At 51.7% G+C, this 17,459-nt stretch overlaps 1 long non-coding RNA gene across 2 annotated transcripts; it reads left to right on the top strand.

Moving 5' to 3' along the window:
- Positions 1 to 11,580: 11,580 nt before the first annotated feature.
- On the top strand, positions 11,581 to 15,774 carry LOC120689755. 2 transcript variants are annotated; one of them, XR_005681430.1, is made up of 6 exons: positions 11,581 to 12,410; positions 12,531 to 12,636; positions 12,752 to 12,880; positions 12,971 to 13,137; positions 14,572 to 15,435; positions 15,760 to 15,774. It is a non-coding gene; the product is annotated as an uncharacterized LOC120689755 (long non-coding RNA). The 2 variants fall into 2 exon arrangements; XR_005681431.1 differs by lacking the exons at positions 12,971 to 13,137; positions 15,760 to 15,774 and having other exon boundaries at positions 11,593 to 12,410; positions 14,572 to 14,895.
- The last annotated feature ends 1,685 nt before the right edge of the window (positions 15,775 to 17,459 follow it).

Genomic DNA, 17,459 nt, shown 5'->3' with positions numbered 1-17,459 from the left:
ATTCTCTCACCTTAGGTTCGAGGGCTTGTGGTGATTTTCGGGATATAGGCCGACAGATCGATTTCGAGAGAAATTTTGATCGGCTCCCATTCACCCCCCTCTGGTCGCCAGTTTCGGCCCCTCGGTATATTAACTAGCGAAGTCCAGAACGCAATCAAAAGTGGATCTTATCCGTTATGAAAGAACAACTTAGCAAAACAACATGTAAGCTATTGAATATTGTCAAATAATTCTCCTTTTCTTTTATTTCCATTTCTGTTGTATCTCAGTGTCTCATGTGGACTAATGTAAGCTGTTGAATATTGTCATATCATTCTCTCTTTCTTTTATTTCAATTTCTGTTGTATCTCAGTGTCTCAGATAGACACACCTAGCAATGGCTTCATTATTCCAGAATTTTTTATCCTCTAACCTGAGGGCCTTTTTTTATCATGATGTGAGTGAACTATCAGCTCTGGTACCAATAATGGTTTATCCTCTAGCCATTTCATGATTGGCTAACCTGCCTGCCAATAATAAACATAGAAATCATACAAACAAAAGCTGGATTGATGGGCTTACCTGCCTGCCTGAGTGGCGTTTTGAAAGCAGGATACATATAAGAATCACTTATAAACTTTTTTATCTGGTAATCAGTGAGATAAAAACTTAGATGGAGCCATGGAGGTGTACACATATCGATAAAAAAATCTAACAGCTGTGAAAGCCTGAAAAGTGCAATTGCAAATATTACATTGCTAATCAAACTGAAGAGTAATTTCAAATCACTTACCAGGTAAGATGAAATCTACAGTACATGGTAAGATGAAATCTACAGTACATCTACCAATATAAGACCCCTGCATTTAAACAAATGGTGTCAGTTAGAAATGATGTTTTTTAATTTTGTGAAGACACACACACACATACACACACAAGCAGATAAAAAGTTAGTGAAATATTGGAGTTTTCAAGCACGACTGCAGCAACATGTTATGGACCCTTATGTTGGCAAAGCTAGGCATTAGGCATATAGGTAAAATTAGCAAAGTTTAAGCCCACATGGATCAAAAGTTCTGAAATTCATGAATTGTGGATAGAATCATGAACCGTTCATGACTTCTTTAAAGATCATTTAGATAATAAAATATGTACCTGTTCGTGAATAAGAGGTTATGCACAGTCCAACAATTGTCCTTAAAAATCTGAGGAGAAAATGTCATTGGCTGAAACAATGTTATTCTAAACGCTAAACAGTCGGTCGCCCTCTGTTTAGTGTTTAGACGGTTTAGATGGTGTTTAAACGGAATTAAACGGGCTAAATGTTTTTTACTTATATCACTAAATATACATATTTTATGCACGTAAACATTATTGTTATATCAAATCCTGGGCGCCATTCTCCAGCATGCGGCTATGGATGCTTCCTACTCACGCACGGAAGAAAAAAAAAAGATCCAAGATTAATTACCTACACGGCTACACGTTGCTAGGCCCACCATGAGCTGCAGCAAAGTAGCTGAACAACAACGGTTAATAAATAGACCAGCTACAGAACTTTTCAGCGTCATGCAGGCCACCAGCCCAACCAGCGAGCGCATGCAGAGCTGCAGCTAAATGGGCCGCGTGGCTAGCTGTATTGGCCAGAAGCTGACACGCGCAACCAGCAACCCGTCCAGAGCTGTCTAATCCCGTTCCGCGTAAGCCGTTTACCCCGATTTTCAACGACTTTGACCGTTTAAACGGTGCGGCCGTTTAGCTAACCGATTATGGCCTAAACAAGACGGAAGCTCTCTGTTTCCGTTTTATCAACCGTTTAAACGCCCGTTTAGGCCGTTTAGGCGAACATTCGCTGAAATGATGTATTCATAGCTAAGATCAGATTCTACACTAAGTTCGGCTGGGCACTCCCACATATTCCTGGTATGTACAGGATAGCATTTTTGTTATGGTCAGGATCTTGGATCAGCTGGGTGGCGCATTGCACAAACAAGCGGCAGATCTTAGTGTTTGCTGGTGCAAGATAAAAAAAATGGGGCACCGTAAGTTCAAATGCGCCTTACTATTTATGCGGGTATGAAACTATGGAGGAATTGAACTTGTAGTTCCTTGCAAGTAAAGTGCTTGCTAAATTTTTAAGTCATTCTCACAATGAATTATTGCTCCCACAAAACTGTGCAATAATCCAGCAAAATCAAACCACGATCAACTGCAGACTGGATTGTCCAATTATTTTGACTATTATTGCCTGACAAGTAAATACAGCATAATAAAGGACAAAGATGGCAGGCATCAATGTATGTATATCCTAAATTATCTTCTGAAGTTGTTATATATAATTAACAAATCACATTTTTTATGAACAATTAGATATATGCTTGTTTCTCGAACTGTCATGTAGGGCCGCCAATATCAGCGCCGGGCCCACATTCGCCGCGCCAGCGGCAACGGCGGTTCCTCTGATCAGGCGCCAACAACCATCAGTGGCTAGATTTTAGGGATTTTATTTAGTTTGTTTCCTTAGATGCAAAGGGGGCCTGTGCGCCTATATCTTCTGTACGTGGACATTTGGTCAGGAAAAGAATCAACCTTCCTAATCCTCTCTCTTCTCTCCCAATCTCACCTCCTTCACCATTGAGCAGTTAGGCAAAAACCCTAGCGCTCCTACCCACGGAGACTACGAACTCCGTAGTCGAGGACCCGCTGTCTTGGGCGCCGACGCCCTTGACAACCTGGTATCAGCTTCCAGGCGTTCCTCGTCGATCACACCATCTCCAAACCCTTCCACGCCGCCGCCAAACCCTAGCCCGCCGCAAAACCCTACTGCGCCACCACCGCTGCTGCCCATGGCCGAACCCACCATGGCCGAGCTTGCTGCCATGATCAAGCAACTCTCCACGAACTTGGACTCGCTGCAATCCAAGGTCGACGTGCTCCAGCAGGAGCGCTCCACCGAGACGTCGGGATCGGGAACCCGTGTGCCGGCCACGGGCGAGCACCACAACGATCGCCCACCCCAGTTCCAGAAGATGGACTTCCCCAAGTTCAATGGCAAGTCCGACCCTCTCGCGTTCATCAATAGATGCGAGTCCTTCCATCAGCAGCGGATCGCCGAGGAGGAGAAGGTATGGATGGCGTCATACAATCTGGAGGGTGGCGCCCAGCTCTGGTACATGCAGGTCCAGCGCGATGAGGGCACGCCGCCGTGGCGCCGCTTCACCGAGCTGCTCAACCTCCGCTTCGAACCTCCCCTGTGCTCCAATCCGCTGGGCGAATTGATGGCGTGCAAGCGCACGACCTCCGTCGTCAACTTCCAGGAGCGCTTCGAGGTGCTGCTCCCTTGGGCGGGCTACCTCTCTGAGGCGCAGAAGGTGCAGATCTTCACCGCGGGACTCCAGCCGCCCCTCAGCCTCGACGTCGAGTTCCACAACCCGCAGTCCCTCACTGTCGCCATGAGCCTCGCCTGCAAGCTGGAGTTCCGCGACTAGTGCGTCGCGGTGACCGTCCCTACACCGTGCACCGGCCGCGAGCACCAGAAGGGCATGCTACCAGCGCCTCCTCCACGTCTGGCGCTCCTTGCTCCAACCGCGACAGCTTCTGCGACACCACCGACGGCTACCGTCGAGGGCCGCCCCGCAAAGCGCCTGTCCGAAGCGCATCTTCCTCATCGACCTGGCGGCAGCCGAGGTTGACGATGACTCGGAGACAGAGGACGCCACGCCGGCAGAGCCGCAGATCTCGCTCCACGCGATCGCGGGTGTGTGTTCCAGTGACACCATGTAGATGCATGTCACGATGGGCGGCGCGTCCCTCTTCGCCCTGATCGACTCTGGCTCTGTAACGTCCCGCCTCCTCAACGCCGGGCATGCTTACTTCTGGCAGCTTTATAGGACATAGATTACCCTCACAGACCAACTCCAGTCTTTTCTACACACTTTGTCCTCACTCATGCGCACCCGGGAAGAACTTCCCGGTCGGTCACCCATCCCGAAATTGCTCCAGGCCAAGCACGCTTAACTTTGGAGTTCTTTCGAGATTAGCTTCCGAAAAAAAGTTACAACTTGTTGACATGAGTATTCTATCAATCCTATTAAGTCCTGGGCCGGGATGTCACATCCTCACCCCCTTAAGAGACCGACGTCCTCATCGGTCAATCCAAAGTCAGGAACGTCCTCTCTTGGCCACGTCCCGTACGTCCAGTGCCAACGGCCCATGTGCGACGTCCGTGCGTCCAGTGCCAACGGTCCTTGTGCGACGTCCGTACGTCTAGTGCCAACGGCGCATCCCAGATGCCCGCACACCGACCCGCCACGTGCCCGTCCATATGCCGGTGGCATCTGCGCCCCCACGCGCCCGTCCACATGCCCGTGCACTTACGCCCGTACGTGCCCGTGAAACCGTGAGAGTTGGTTCTGATACCATTCTATAACGTCCCGCCTCCTCGAGGCCGGGCCCGCTTACTTCTGGCAGCTTATAGGACATAGACTACCCTCACAGACCAACACCAGTCTTTTCTACATACTTTGTCCTCACTCGTGCGCACCCGGAAAGAACTTCCTGGTCGGTCACCAATTTCGAAATTGCTCCAGGCCAAGCACGCTTAATTTTGGAGTTCTTTCGAGATTAGCTTCCGGAAAAGAAGTTGCAACTTTTGACATGAGTATTCTATCAATCCTATTAAGCCCTGGGCCGGGATGTCACAGGCTCGACACACAACTTCATTGCCGAGGAGGCGGCAGGCCGCGCCAACCTCCCGACCCTCACCCAAGGCCACGTGCGGGTCACCGTGGCAAACGGCGAGCACGTCCAGTGCCCGGGCGTGTTCCGCAGCGCACCGTTCTCCATCAACACCGAAGAATTCCAGGCGGATTTCTATGCCCTACCACTAGCCGGCTACGACGACGTCCTGGGCACGCAGTGGCTCGCGACACTGGGACCGGTGCTGTGGGACTTCGGCGCTCTCACCATGTCGTTCTGGAGGGGCGGTCGACAGTTGCGCTGGTGCGACACAGCGTCCACCACAGGGACCCCGGTCCAGTCCTGCCTCGCCACAGACTTCCTCAGCGCCATCCTCGAGGAGTTCGCGACGGTCTTCACCGAGCCCTCCGGCATGCTGCCGGCACGATCCCGCGACCACGCCATCAACCTCTTGCCGGGATCCGCCCCGGTGGCTGTGCGACCATACCGCTACCCGGTGGCGCACAAGGACGAGCTGGAACGCCAATGCACCGCGATGCTTGCGCAAGGCGTCATCCGGCGCAGCTCCTCGGTGTTCTCCTCGCCAGTTCTCCTAGTGATGAAGCCCGATGGCACCTGGAGGTTCTGCGTTGACTACCGCGCGCTGAACGCCATCACGATCAAGGACGCCTTCCCGATCCCGGTGGTCGACGAGCTGGTGGACGAGCTGCGCCGCACCTGATTCTTCACCAAGCTCGACCTCCGTTCCGGCTACCACCAGGTGCGGATGCGCGTGGGCGACATCGCCAAGACCGCTTTCCGTACACACGATGGTCTGTACGAGTTCCTCGTCGTGCCATTCGGCCTCTGCAACGCACCGGAGACATTCCAGGCACTCATGAACGACGTCTTGCGGCCCTACCTGCGACGCTTTGTTCTCGTCTTCTTCGACGACATCCTGATCTACAGTGAGTCATGGGCGGATCATCTTCGCCACGTGCGCGTCGTCCTCGCCACGCTCCAGCAGCACCAGCTCTTCGCCATGCGTTCCAAGTACGCCTTTGGGGTTGAGTCGATCTCGTACCCGGGCCACATCATCTCCGCTGCAGGTGTCACCATGGACCCGGCCAAGATCCAAGCTGTGGCCGATTGGCCCCAACCCCGCTCGGTGCGCGCGGTTCGGGGATTCCTCGGCCTGGCTGGATACTACCGCAAGTTCGTCAGGGAATTCGGCACCATCGCCGCTCCCCTGACTGCCCTCCTACGCAAGGACGGGTTCTCCTGGACGCCGGAAGCGGCTGCAGCGTTCACGGCCCTTAAGACCGCGGTCACGACGGCGCCCGTGCTCGCCCTACCGGACTTCGACCGTACCTTCGTGGTGGAGTGCGACACATCCACATACGGGTTCGGTGCCGTACTCCTCCAGGACCAGCACCCCGTGGAGTTCTTCAGCAGACCGGCGGGACCACGCCACGCCTCACTGGCCGCATACGAGCGTGAGCTCATCGGCCTCATCCTCGCCATCCGCCACTGGAGGCCGTACCTCTGGGGTCGTCGTTTCATGGTAAGAACTGACCATTACAGTCTAAAGTTCTTGTTGGACCAGCGATTGGCCACCATCCCACAACATCACTGGGTGGGCAAGCATCTCGGCTTCGACTTCTCCGTCGAGTACAAGGTGGGTAGCACGAACACCATCGCCGACGCATTGTCTCGCCGCGACACGGAGGAGGCCGTGGCTATGGCTTTGTCGGCACCCCGTTTCGACTTCGTCGACCGCCTACGCCAAGCGACATCTTCGGACCCGGCACTAATGGCGCTCAAGGATGAGCTGACCGCGGGCACGCGCGCTGCCCCTTGGTCGCTCGTCGACGGGCTCGTGGTGTACAAGGGGCTCCTCTACATCCCGCCGGCATCGCCACTGCTCTGAGAGATGCTCACCGTCACCCACGATGATGGCCATGAGGGTGTACATCGCACTCTACATCGACTCCGGCGTGACTTCCATTCGCCGAACTTGCGCACGCTGGTGCAAGACTATGTGCGCGCCAGCGTCACCTGCCAGAGGTACAAGTCGGAGCACTTGCACCCGGCCGGCCTCCTACTACTGCCCGTCCCTATGGCAGTCTGGGCTGACATTGGCCTCGACTTCATCGAGGCCCTACCACGCGTGGGTGGCAAGTCCGTGATCCTGACGGTGGTGGACCGCTTTAGCAAGTACTGCCATTTCATCCCTCTCGCGCACCCGTACACGACAGAGTCAGTGGCTCAGGCTTTCTTCGCTGAGATTGTACGTCTACACGGCGTGCCGCAATCCATGGTGTCTGACAGAGACATAGTCTTCACGTCGGCGTTCTGGCGCGAGCTGATGCGCCTCACCGGTGACAGACAGACGGAGGCCGCCAACAAGGTTATCGCCATGTATTCCACCCGCAATCGGACGGACAGACGGAGGCCGCCAACAAGGTTATCGTCATGTATCTCCGATGCCTCACCGGTGACTGCATGAGGCAGTGGATTCGGTGGCTCCCATGGGCCGAGTTCATCTACAACACGGTGTTCCAGAAGGCGCTCAAGGACACGCCGTTCAAGATCATCTACGGCTGTGATCCGCCCACGATCCGTTCATATGAGCCCGGAGACACCAGGGTTGCGGCCGTGGCGAAATCCATGGAGGACCGCGACGAGCTGCTCGACGACGTCCGCTACCGGCTAGAGCAGGCTCAGGCGGTGTATAAGGCCTACTACGACAAGCACCACAGGGAGGTTCGCTTTGCTGTGGATGACTGGGTGTGGCTACGCCTTCGCTAGTGCGCCGCCGCGTATCTGCAGGTCCCTACAACGGCAAGCTCAAGGCCCGTTACTATGGGCCGTACCGTGTCACCGCCGTCATCAACGACGTCGCCTACCGCCTGGAGCTTCCTCCGCGCGCCCGACTGCATGACGTCTTCCACGTCGGCCTTCTGAAGGAGTTCGTGGGTGCGCCTCCGACATCACCACTGGCCCTGCCACCAATTCACCACGGCGCTAGAGTCCCTGAGCCCGACCGTGTCTCGCGTGTTCGCGTCGCACGCGGCGTGCGTCAGCTACTCGTCCATTGGAAGGGCGAACCTGCCTCCTCCGCCTCATGGGAAGACTTCGATAGCTTTGACGCTCACTATCCCGCGTTCCAGCTCGAGGACGAGCTGTGCGTCGAGGGGGGAGAGATGTCATGTGGGGCATATCAGTGCCGGACCCACATGCGCCGTGCCAGCAGCAATGGCGGTTCCTCTGATCAGGCGCCAGCAACCATCAGTAGCGCTCTCTCGTCACTGCCTAACCAAACACGGCATATGCCTGCCGCGCCCTCTCATCACTGCGTGGGTCGCGCGTTCCCATTCTGTAGCGCTCGCGAGGTCACGCATTCCCATCCTGTGCTCCTGCAGCTCTGCAGCTTTTCTGTGCGCCCCGTGAGGCAATCGTCCTCTGCGAGCTCCAACGGCTCCCTCCATAAGGCCCCCCACCCTACGTAGGGGGCTGGGGGGAGCGAGCGCTCCAACAGCTCCCCTAAAGCTCCCCCTACATAGGGGAGAGATGAAACTCTCCTTATGTATGGGGGAGTTGTAATCTCCCCCTATACTCTAATCTAATCACGCTATTTGTTTATGATAAAAAATTTATTTGAATTTCGTAACATGCTAATAATACGTATTATGGTAGTATAAATATGGTATAATTTTTTTATAATTTAAAAATAATAAATAAATGATTAATGAATGGGGTATAATGTATAGGAGGAATGGATTGGGGGGAATGGTTGGAGAGGAGGATTTATAGGGGGGATTTTTTGGAGGGAGATAGTAAAATATAGTATAAAGTATGTTTAGGGGGAGTTGGATAGGGGAACTGTTGGACAAAGCCTTACCTCCTACCGTGTTTCTATCCAGCGCCGCATTCCGGGGCTTATTTAAATTTTTGCCATCTTCCCGAAAGGCCTTCAGTTGCCATCTTTAAAATGGCTCCTACATTTTTGCCACCGTCAAATAGAGAACTCAATAGATTTACCAATTTTGCTGATGTGGCGCTCCACTTAGGCATGCCAGCGTGTACCTGGGAGGGGAAATGACCTCCTCCCTTCTTCTCCCACCTCGCCACTTGAGCTTGCCGGCTTGGTGCTCAGCCGCCATGGCCAAGACCGGCGATGGCCTGGAGGGCTGAACGCGTCCAGTGCCCGCAGCCTTGTTCCCGGCGAAGAAGCGCTCCTAGAGCGGCGCGAAGGTGAGGTCGGAGTTGGTTAGGAATAGAAACGCCGCCTTGGGCGGGCCCGCCGCCTCTGCCTTCCTTGCCGAGGCGGCCTCCAACGCCGCGCGCCGGAACAGCTGCAGGTCGTCAGCCTCCCCCCCCCCCCCCCCGCCGCATCCACAGCCCAGACCCGTGAGTGACGCAAGGAGCAGCAGTGATAGCACCACCGGCGAGGACAGAACCATGGCGGCCTCTGGTTCTTGCTCACGTCTGCCTCCTCTCCCCCTCGTTTTCTCGGCTCCCTCCCATGCGGTGGCCGCGGGCGGCGGCGCTGGTCGTCGTCCTCATCCTCCTGGTGCCACCGCCGCGGCGCCGGCGGCGGAGTGCGGCGAGAAGGTGGCGGAGATCAGGGAGGAGGACGCGCACGGGGCGCTGTGGCTCAAGCTCGTCGTGGTGGTGTCCATCCTGGCGGCAGGCACGGCGGGGGCGCTGGTGCCCGTCCTGGGCCGCACGGCGCCCGTGCTCCGGCCTGATGGAGACGTCTTCTTCGCCGTCAAGGCGTTCGCGGCCGGGGTCATCCACGCTACCGGCATGGTGCACATCCTATCCGCGGCGTTCTCGTGCCCCCCTGCGGTGGCCGTAGCAAGGGCGCCGTTTTCCCCTTCGCCGAGCTCGTCACCATGTGCTCCTTCGCGGCCGGGTACTACCAGCGCTCCCACTTCCGGAAGGCGCGCCCCGTTGACGACGCCGCCGAGGAGCAACACCAGGGCGCCCGCGGCTCTAAGGATGAGGAGGGCGCCGCCGAGTACGCGGGACGAGGACGAGAACAGAGGGGAGAGACCGAGAGAGGAAGAATGGGAGGACCACGAGAGTATGGAAGGGAGGAGGAAGAAAGGGGGTATGGAGGTCTTTTCCCGTCCCTTGTACACACTGCCATGCTGATGTGGAGTGCCACGTCAGTAAAATTGACAAATATGTTGAGTTCTTCATTTGACGGTGGCAAAAATATAAGAGCCATTCTAAGTATGCCAATCGAAGGAGTGCCATTCGGGAAGATGGCAAAAATTTAAATAACCCGCATTCCGGAGGCGTGGCGCGGCGGGCGGCGACCAAAGGCCGACGCGGCGGAGTCCATGGTGCGCGACTGCTCCCCCCCGCGCGGCGGAGTCCATGGCCCCGGCGCCTACTGTCCTCGCCGCCCCCGTCCCCGCGCCAGCCACCCGCGCGGCCTTCCTCCCCCGGCCACTGCTCTTGGCGCGCTCGGAGGTGCGTCAGAGCAAGCTCGGCCGCTGCTCTTGGCGCGCGGCGGAGGCCACGGCCGAGCTCGGCCTCAGATCTGCACGTCGCCGGCCGAGCTCGGTGGCCTCCCTCCCCGGCTCTCCTCTCTGCGGCGGGCCTCCCTCCGCCGCGGGGGCGACCTCTGAGCCGGCCGTAGGCGAGCGCGGCGGAGGCGCAGGGGCCCCGCGCCGGGCAGAGGGCCTCGACCCCTCCTCCTTCCACCTCTCCGAGCCCGCTACGCCGCCGCCGCCCTCCCTCCTGCAGATGTGGCGCGAGCTCGAGCACCGCCGCGCCGACGCCGACCGGCCATTCGACCGCGAGCCCTCCACGGACACCGCCCGACCGAGACCGCATGTGCCAGGTCGCGCGTCGTCTCACTGACCCCGCCCACCGTGCAACCGCCGCAGCCGCCAAATGGGGCGGGCCCAAGGTGTAGCAAGGGTATTCAGACGAATACCCATTATTTCTGGTAACTTTTTTTTATATACAGTGTATCATATACATATGATGCAAAAAATGCAAATATTACACGACATAATAGGTTTTCAAACTTCTAGTTTCTGCTTTGTGCTGAAAAATCATAGCAGCCCACGTTCTACCCCTCCCTACCCGACGGTCCACAAATCCATTAGTGGTCAGGTAGCTAGTGAGCCAGCTTGATAGGCAGGCCTAACGCTCATGCGTCCACTCGGTCTCTCGACCGCAACCCTAGCTTCTCGAATCAGCAATCCCAGCAATGAGGGCACGACGAAGCCAGATGGACAAACAAATGGAGGGGCTCGTCGACCGCGAGGACGGACAAGGGTAGGGGCTCCGTGGCCGGGCAGATAGACATCGTCATGGGCTTGGGAACCGAGCGGGCCATGAGATGCGAGTAGCGGCCAGGCCAGCGCCTCAGCTAGGCAGGGGCACATGGCTCGACCATGCACGGCATGGTGCGCACGCGGCATGGTGCGCACGACCAAGGCAAGGCGTTGCCACTTCGCCAGGATGGCAGGGCCTCCAAAGCTCTGACACTCCAGCAATCCGTGCCTTGTGGAGCATGGGCGAGTAAGCATAAACAGTCTGAGTGAAATCAAGCTGAGCTAACTAGTGATAAATTTGATTTTTATTTTAAAAACTATTATTATAATTTATAGATTTTGAACAATAAAAAAAAGGGTCAGTTGGATCCATGCCACTATAATTTCACGAAGTTGGATTTCATGTTGAAATCCATGCCATTGAGTGACATGATTTTCAACGTGAAACGTAATTTCACGGAGTTGTGATGGCATAAATCGAATTTTTCCTAAAAAAAATTACACTTTTTGAAATTTTGAATACCCACCTCCTAGTTCCTGGGCCCGCCCGTGCCACCAATGGGGAGTGCCGCAGCCGCCATCGAGATTTGTCATCTCCGGAGAGTCTCCCTTCAATCCATCACCCCAACACATTCCCCTCTCCCTCCATTCATTTGGTCCCTCACCGGCTTGATTTCTCCGCAGCATGGGCTCGCGGCGACCTCCTCCGCCCGCCGCCGCCGTTCTACTCGGGTTGCTTCTACAGCACCGCGCCCCACTGTTCGAGCCGTGGGTGAGGCAAGTCGCGCCACCATCTTCCTCGTGCGCGCACCGGCCCTGTCCCCGCTTGCCTGCCTCGCCGCCCCGCCTCTCGCTGTTGTGTCCCCGCGGCGGCACCTCCCTCCTCGGCCCCCTAGTCGAGTTCCGCCCCTTCTCCGAGCCTCGACGGCAGCCGGATCTGGGCGCACCGTGGCGCTCCAATCTCCGGTGGCGACCGAATTCGGGCGCTCCTCCCCCACCACCCTCCCCCTCCCATGGCGCCACCCTACTCCCCTGCTCGCCCTCGTCTTCGATTGCTTGAGAGATTCGACTGCTTGAGCTGTTCTTCGATCCGGCAACTAGCTGATGAGTCACACGTTTTGTCCCCTTTCATTACCTGCAACTTGCTGATTCTTTTCTGATTTGTGCAGGTCATCTTGCTTTTGCAGCATCTATTTGGCTGCTTTTGATCTCTCATGTTACTGTGCCTTGGACTTGGTTGAGCAATAATCTCAGTTCTCAATGAAAGATCTCACCATGAATATATTTCCTTTTGCTTCCACTGCGGCTCCTCGATTTGTACTTTCTGGTTTGCTCTGTCCTGAAGGTTCGACAGTTTGGTAACAGCAGCTGCATCTCGACCATGAGGCAATAGAAACAGAAGAAGGGATGGGATGTAGCAGATGAGCGCCATGTTGTGTTGAGTGGTTCGGGGTACGCCAGTATCTTCTTGTGGTGTCCATGGACGCCCCATCATCCCTACTCTCAATCTTCCTGACCAGGCAAGGCAAGATTCAACTGATTTTGGTTTCCTTTCTTTTATTGTGTTACCAGAAGCTTAACCTGGTGTGAAGTGGTCCGAATTATGCCAGCAGCAACTCATTTGATGAGCGGAAATTCTAATATTTTATCCTCACCCCTTTATGGATAGCTAGCCAAGGTTTGTCATAATTCCCATGTTGTCTCATTTGATTCATTTTTCCCCCACGATCCAACAAGATCTTTCAGAGATAGCTTTCAAACATATATATGCACCTTTTTCTTGTTGTTGCCAGTTCCTTCAGGGAGCATGGTTTATGGTTGCTCACCTGTATGATCCGTTGCGGGCGCATCAATAGGAGAGTCGGATTGAATTGTTCATGGGCCATCGACATGGCAGAGGCATAAGAGGCCACCAAGGTTTGGTAGGTGCAGCAATAAAAAGATTTATGAATGCTTACTCTAATTTCTAGACTAAAATTGATTTACTCTTAATTGCCTACCTTCGTCCTAAGCCTGGCAGCTTCCTCGCACGTACTACCTCCCTAGAATCAGTTTGTAGATTCGGTTTCCTGTCCATGTTTAGGCGGCATTGCCCAGTATGCACCTGCTACCTCAAGTGCAGTTGAAAGTCGTTTGAAACGCAGGAAATACATATTACAGAAGCTTATAGTTCATTCAGGTAAGCTAACTGGTGTTTAGCCATTTTCCAGCATCTATGATCTTCTATTTTTTGTCCCTGCATGGTTTGTGATGTCATCCCCAACTGATCCTGTGCCATTTTGGCTGCCCAAATAGTCACAGACGAGAATCGTCAATGCAGTCGCTTCTCTCAGGAGGACATAGATGCTCTTAAAGGTAGCCTAGCATTATGTCTTCCTCTGAACTGCAGCTGTGCCATTGGATCTAATGGTTGCAAAAAAAAACTTTCATAGCCTCTTATACAGGTAGCTCATATTATGGCTCACCTGATTACCAATGCACACACTCTAATGCCATATTATGGTATAAAGAGAACAAAATCGGGATTTTGAAGCCAGCAAAATAAATTTTCGTACCATCAATGCTGCAACAAATATCCATTTCCCCCCTAGATCTAAATAGTACACTCTTGACTGGTGAGGAGAGATATCCCACATCTTACTGCAGCCGACAGTGGAGCCACTCAGATTAGACCATCGGCAGAATTAGCTCTGTCCAGCCATCACCTCGGAGGTTACTTATGATTACACTTCTGATCCATTCCATTGAATGGCGTCTTAGCTTTGTTTTTCACCAATCCTAGACTGAGTGTTAAACAAAAAATAAATAAATGCTAATCCTGCATTACTTGTACTTCTATCCTAAGACAGTGCAAACCTCTCCTCATCCTAAAACATCATATGCTGTCGTACTTACTCTTGCCTCTGTCTATAGTTACCTTATTCTCACTACTTTCTAAAGGGCATCCTTGCTAAATTTTATTAAATCTGAACATCAAAATTGTGCTGGATTTTCTCAGCCGTTGCAATGGTAAGCACACAGAAATGAATGTTGACCTTCCATTAATTGTATTTTTCCTAAAACAGTGGGAAATCCTCTTCATTATGAAATATCATATACTATCACTTGCTTCTGCCTGTAATTTTCTTAGGCCCTGTTTAGATCCCAAAACGCAAAATGCAAAATTTTTGTAAATCGCTTGCATGGTGTACTAAATGTAGTTGAAAAATAAATCGCATTACACAAATGGATTGTAAATCGCGAGACGAATCTAATGAGCCTAATTAGGACGTGATTAGACACTAAATTGTTACAGTAATGCTACAGTAAACATGCTCTAGTGATGGATTAATTAGGCTCATTAGATTCGTCTCGTAGTTTACATACGAGATCTGTAATTAGTTTTGTGATTAGTCTACATTTAATACTTCAAATGTTGAAGATTCCCTTCTAAAAATGCAAAATGAACTAAAGAAGGCCTTACTTTCGCTACTTTCTAAGGTGCATCCCTTACCTATGTCTGACCATCAGAATTGTGCCCAAATTTTCTCAGAATGATGTTGCATATTATGCTCTTCTGCACACTGTGTTTATATGCTTGCCGAGCAGATAACTCCACATTTTTCGCTTGCAGGAATAGCTTCATCCCCAGCTATCTATGAGGATATTCGGCTGCTGGACATGCCAGAACTATCAGCCGACACCAAAGCGAAAATGCTGCAGTTTTCCCAAGCCGCTAAATGCATCTACTGTTAATGCATTTTCGCTGTCATCATTCAGCCTATGTTACCATGAAAACATTTCATCCTCTGCTCAATGTATTTATGCATTTTGCCATTTCTATTCCTAAATACAATACCTATTAAGTCATATGCCTTCCAAATTTCCTGCAGCTTGTATGTAGCCTTCAGCAACTATTTGTACTTTAAATTAAATGCACCTTGCATTAATGTTTATATGTGCACCTGTCCATTCATTTCCATACTTAATACCTCACAGTATTGTTTCTCTTTGCCCCGCGAAATGACAGTCTTAGCAAAACACACAGCAAACCAACCTTACGCACGAATCCCTGCCTCATCCAAAAGATAACTGTTCTAAACCATAATCAGTTGGAACCTTCTGCTACATTTAAACGCAATAGACGTATGCACCTTCCACGGGCTCGCGTGCCAAATACAATAACTTCTGCCTGAATACAATACCTACTAAGTCACTACTTCTCTTTCTTGCGCAAAATTAATATGCAGCGTTCTTCGCCGCACGCCAATGGCGCGCCTCATGCACTAGTTTGAGGACAGTTCAGGAGGCTGGGTATCTTCAGACTTCAGATTTGGGACCTGAGGCAGGATGTGGTACTGCATCCTCAAACCTTGGACGTGCACTTGTGGAGACACAGGCTGTCCGGTGAATACTAATCGAGCTCTGTGTACTGCACATTCTTCCATGGCGCAGCCAACTCTGAACCGATTGATTCATTTTGCTACCTTGCTCACAGGTAAATTTCTGATTGGTTTGAGAAATTATGATAATTTTCGGACGCGCTGTTCTGCAGAACAGTAAAAAATGCTGAATGTTCTGCAAACTTCTGAGACTTATGTGCAGAGTGATCATGCTTATAGCAGTGCACGATAGTTTTAACACGTCATATTCTAGTGGAAATTTTTTTATGGGTTATGCTTTTTTCTTACTATAAATGTATTGCCGTTTGGCAAGTACGTAAAAATCTGATCTGTTGTAGATCAAGTTGTATTATGACTTTGTTCAAGAAAGAAAAATGTTGTATTCTGACATGCATGTTTTCTTCTTTTTTTTATTCCAGTGCGCTGATTGGTCTTGCTCAAACATGCAGCCGCAAAGGTGAGCTGCTGCTGCACCTGTGTGCCTTGACAGAGAGGGCAAAGGATGCAACGGCACAAGGCTCATCTCATTCAGGTAAGTAATTGCAGTGAGCTAGAAAACTCAAGGTGAGAACCAAACTGCCACGAGGAGTTGGTGAACTAAAATTTCACTATTCTAGAATGGAGGATTTTTTAAGGAATTTCACAGGAATCAGTTGGAACCCTGAGTTGGGACTAAAAGTTATTTCTCATGCCAATCCTTCCTTAGAAGCAAGCCTACTGCACTGTGAAATTAAATCAGGCCAAGCAAAGCTTCAGAAGCAGTCTGCTTCTCTTTCAGTTTACATCAAAAAGATCCTGCATCGGCAAGAATATATCTTGCTACAATATCCTGCTGCATGATTGACCACACCATTCAGAAGGAGATGAGATAACGACCTGCACAGACTCCCTCCACTACATCTGCTGAATCTTCTACCCACACAATCACCAACTCACCTGCCGATCATGCGCTTCACACCGCGACTGCTGAAGCGGAAAGGCCAGCGGCGGCAACAACTGCATGGTCCAGTGGATGACCGTGCATCATGTCACATGAGGAACCAATCATGACATGAGCCCCTCACCCTCAGTGCCTCATATCATAGGTGCCATGAGTGACAAATCATGTGCCATGAGATCACTACTAGCAGTTAATTTACGCCTGCTTCATGGATGCCTTTCCACCTAATGCCTCTAAAAGGGAACAAACATGGCATACAAGATCTCCTGCAGGATTTGCATACAGCTACGGTTATGATGCTGTCAATCAGGAGATTCTATAAGCTAGCTTGCTTTATTTGCTGCTTTGCAAGGCATGCTTGAAGCCTGTGGTGATGATTTGCTGGTTTGCCAGCTTTGAAGGCTTCCAAGTCTCTAATGATCATGAATGCAAACCTGCTTTAAGGAAAGCAGGTCATATCTGACCAACCAGATCAAACCTAAGATTATATATGATATGATCCTGAATTCATATTCTCAACGAGACCAGATTAGAAATTTAGAATAACATCTGAACAGATAAGAGCAGTTTGTGATAAGGTGATAAGGTTGACACTAAATATGTTTGCACAGAGAACCTAACTATGATCACATCATATCAGATTATTAAAAATGGACTAGCTATTATCTTCTTTGAAGAGCTTTGTTTATCCAGGGTAACATTTTGTGGTCTGTGTTTTGGCATATATTTCTACCTTTTTAGATCATAGGGGGGAAGGAAACAAAAAGAAAGCCCGCCAGGATTATGCTTTGGACTGATCTCTACCCCCCCCCCCCCCCCCACCACCACCACCACCACACACGCACCAGAACAACATTCGCAATTTGGAATGGTGCTTTCAATCACGAACGGCATGTGTCTCGTGTGCGCATCTCATTCCATCCTTTACTTGTGTCACCATAGTTTGAGCTTGGGAGGAGCCTATGGTGAAGCTTGGCAGGAGAGGCTATCTAGGTAAGGATGAGCTATGTGCATGGGTCCACTGCTGCTGTGATTCAGCACTCACCAGATCCCTGACTGGTGAAATTCATCTTCTTTTATACCCTCCGAATAAAACATAATTCCTTTGATTTATTCCCACTCGCTCCAGAATTGAAATTTGGTCAGGACTAGGTGTACGGTAAAAAAATTCTAGATTCT

This window comes from Panicum virgatum, chromosome 9N (assembly GCF_016808335.1).
Source record: "Panicum virgatum strain AP13 chromosome 9N, P.virgatum_v5, whole genome shotgun sequence".
Classification (NCBI taxonomy): Eukaryota; Viridiplantae; Streptophyta; class Magnoliopsida; order Poales; family Poaceae; genus Panicum; species Panicum virgatum.
The sequence above is the reverse complement of the archived record's forward strand: the minus strand, read 5'-3'. Positions and strand labels throughout refer to the sequence as shown.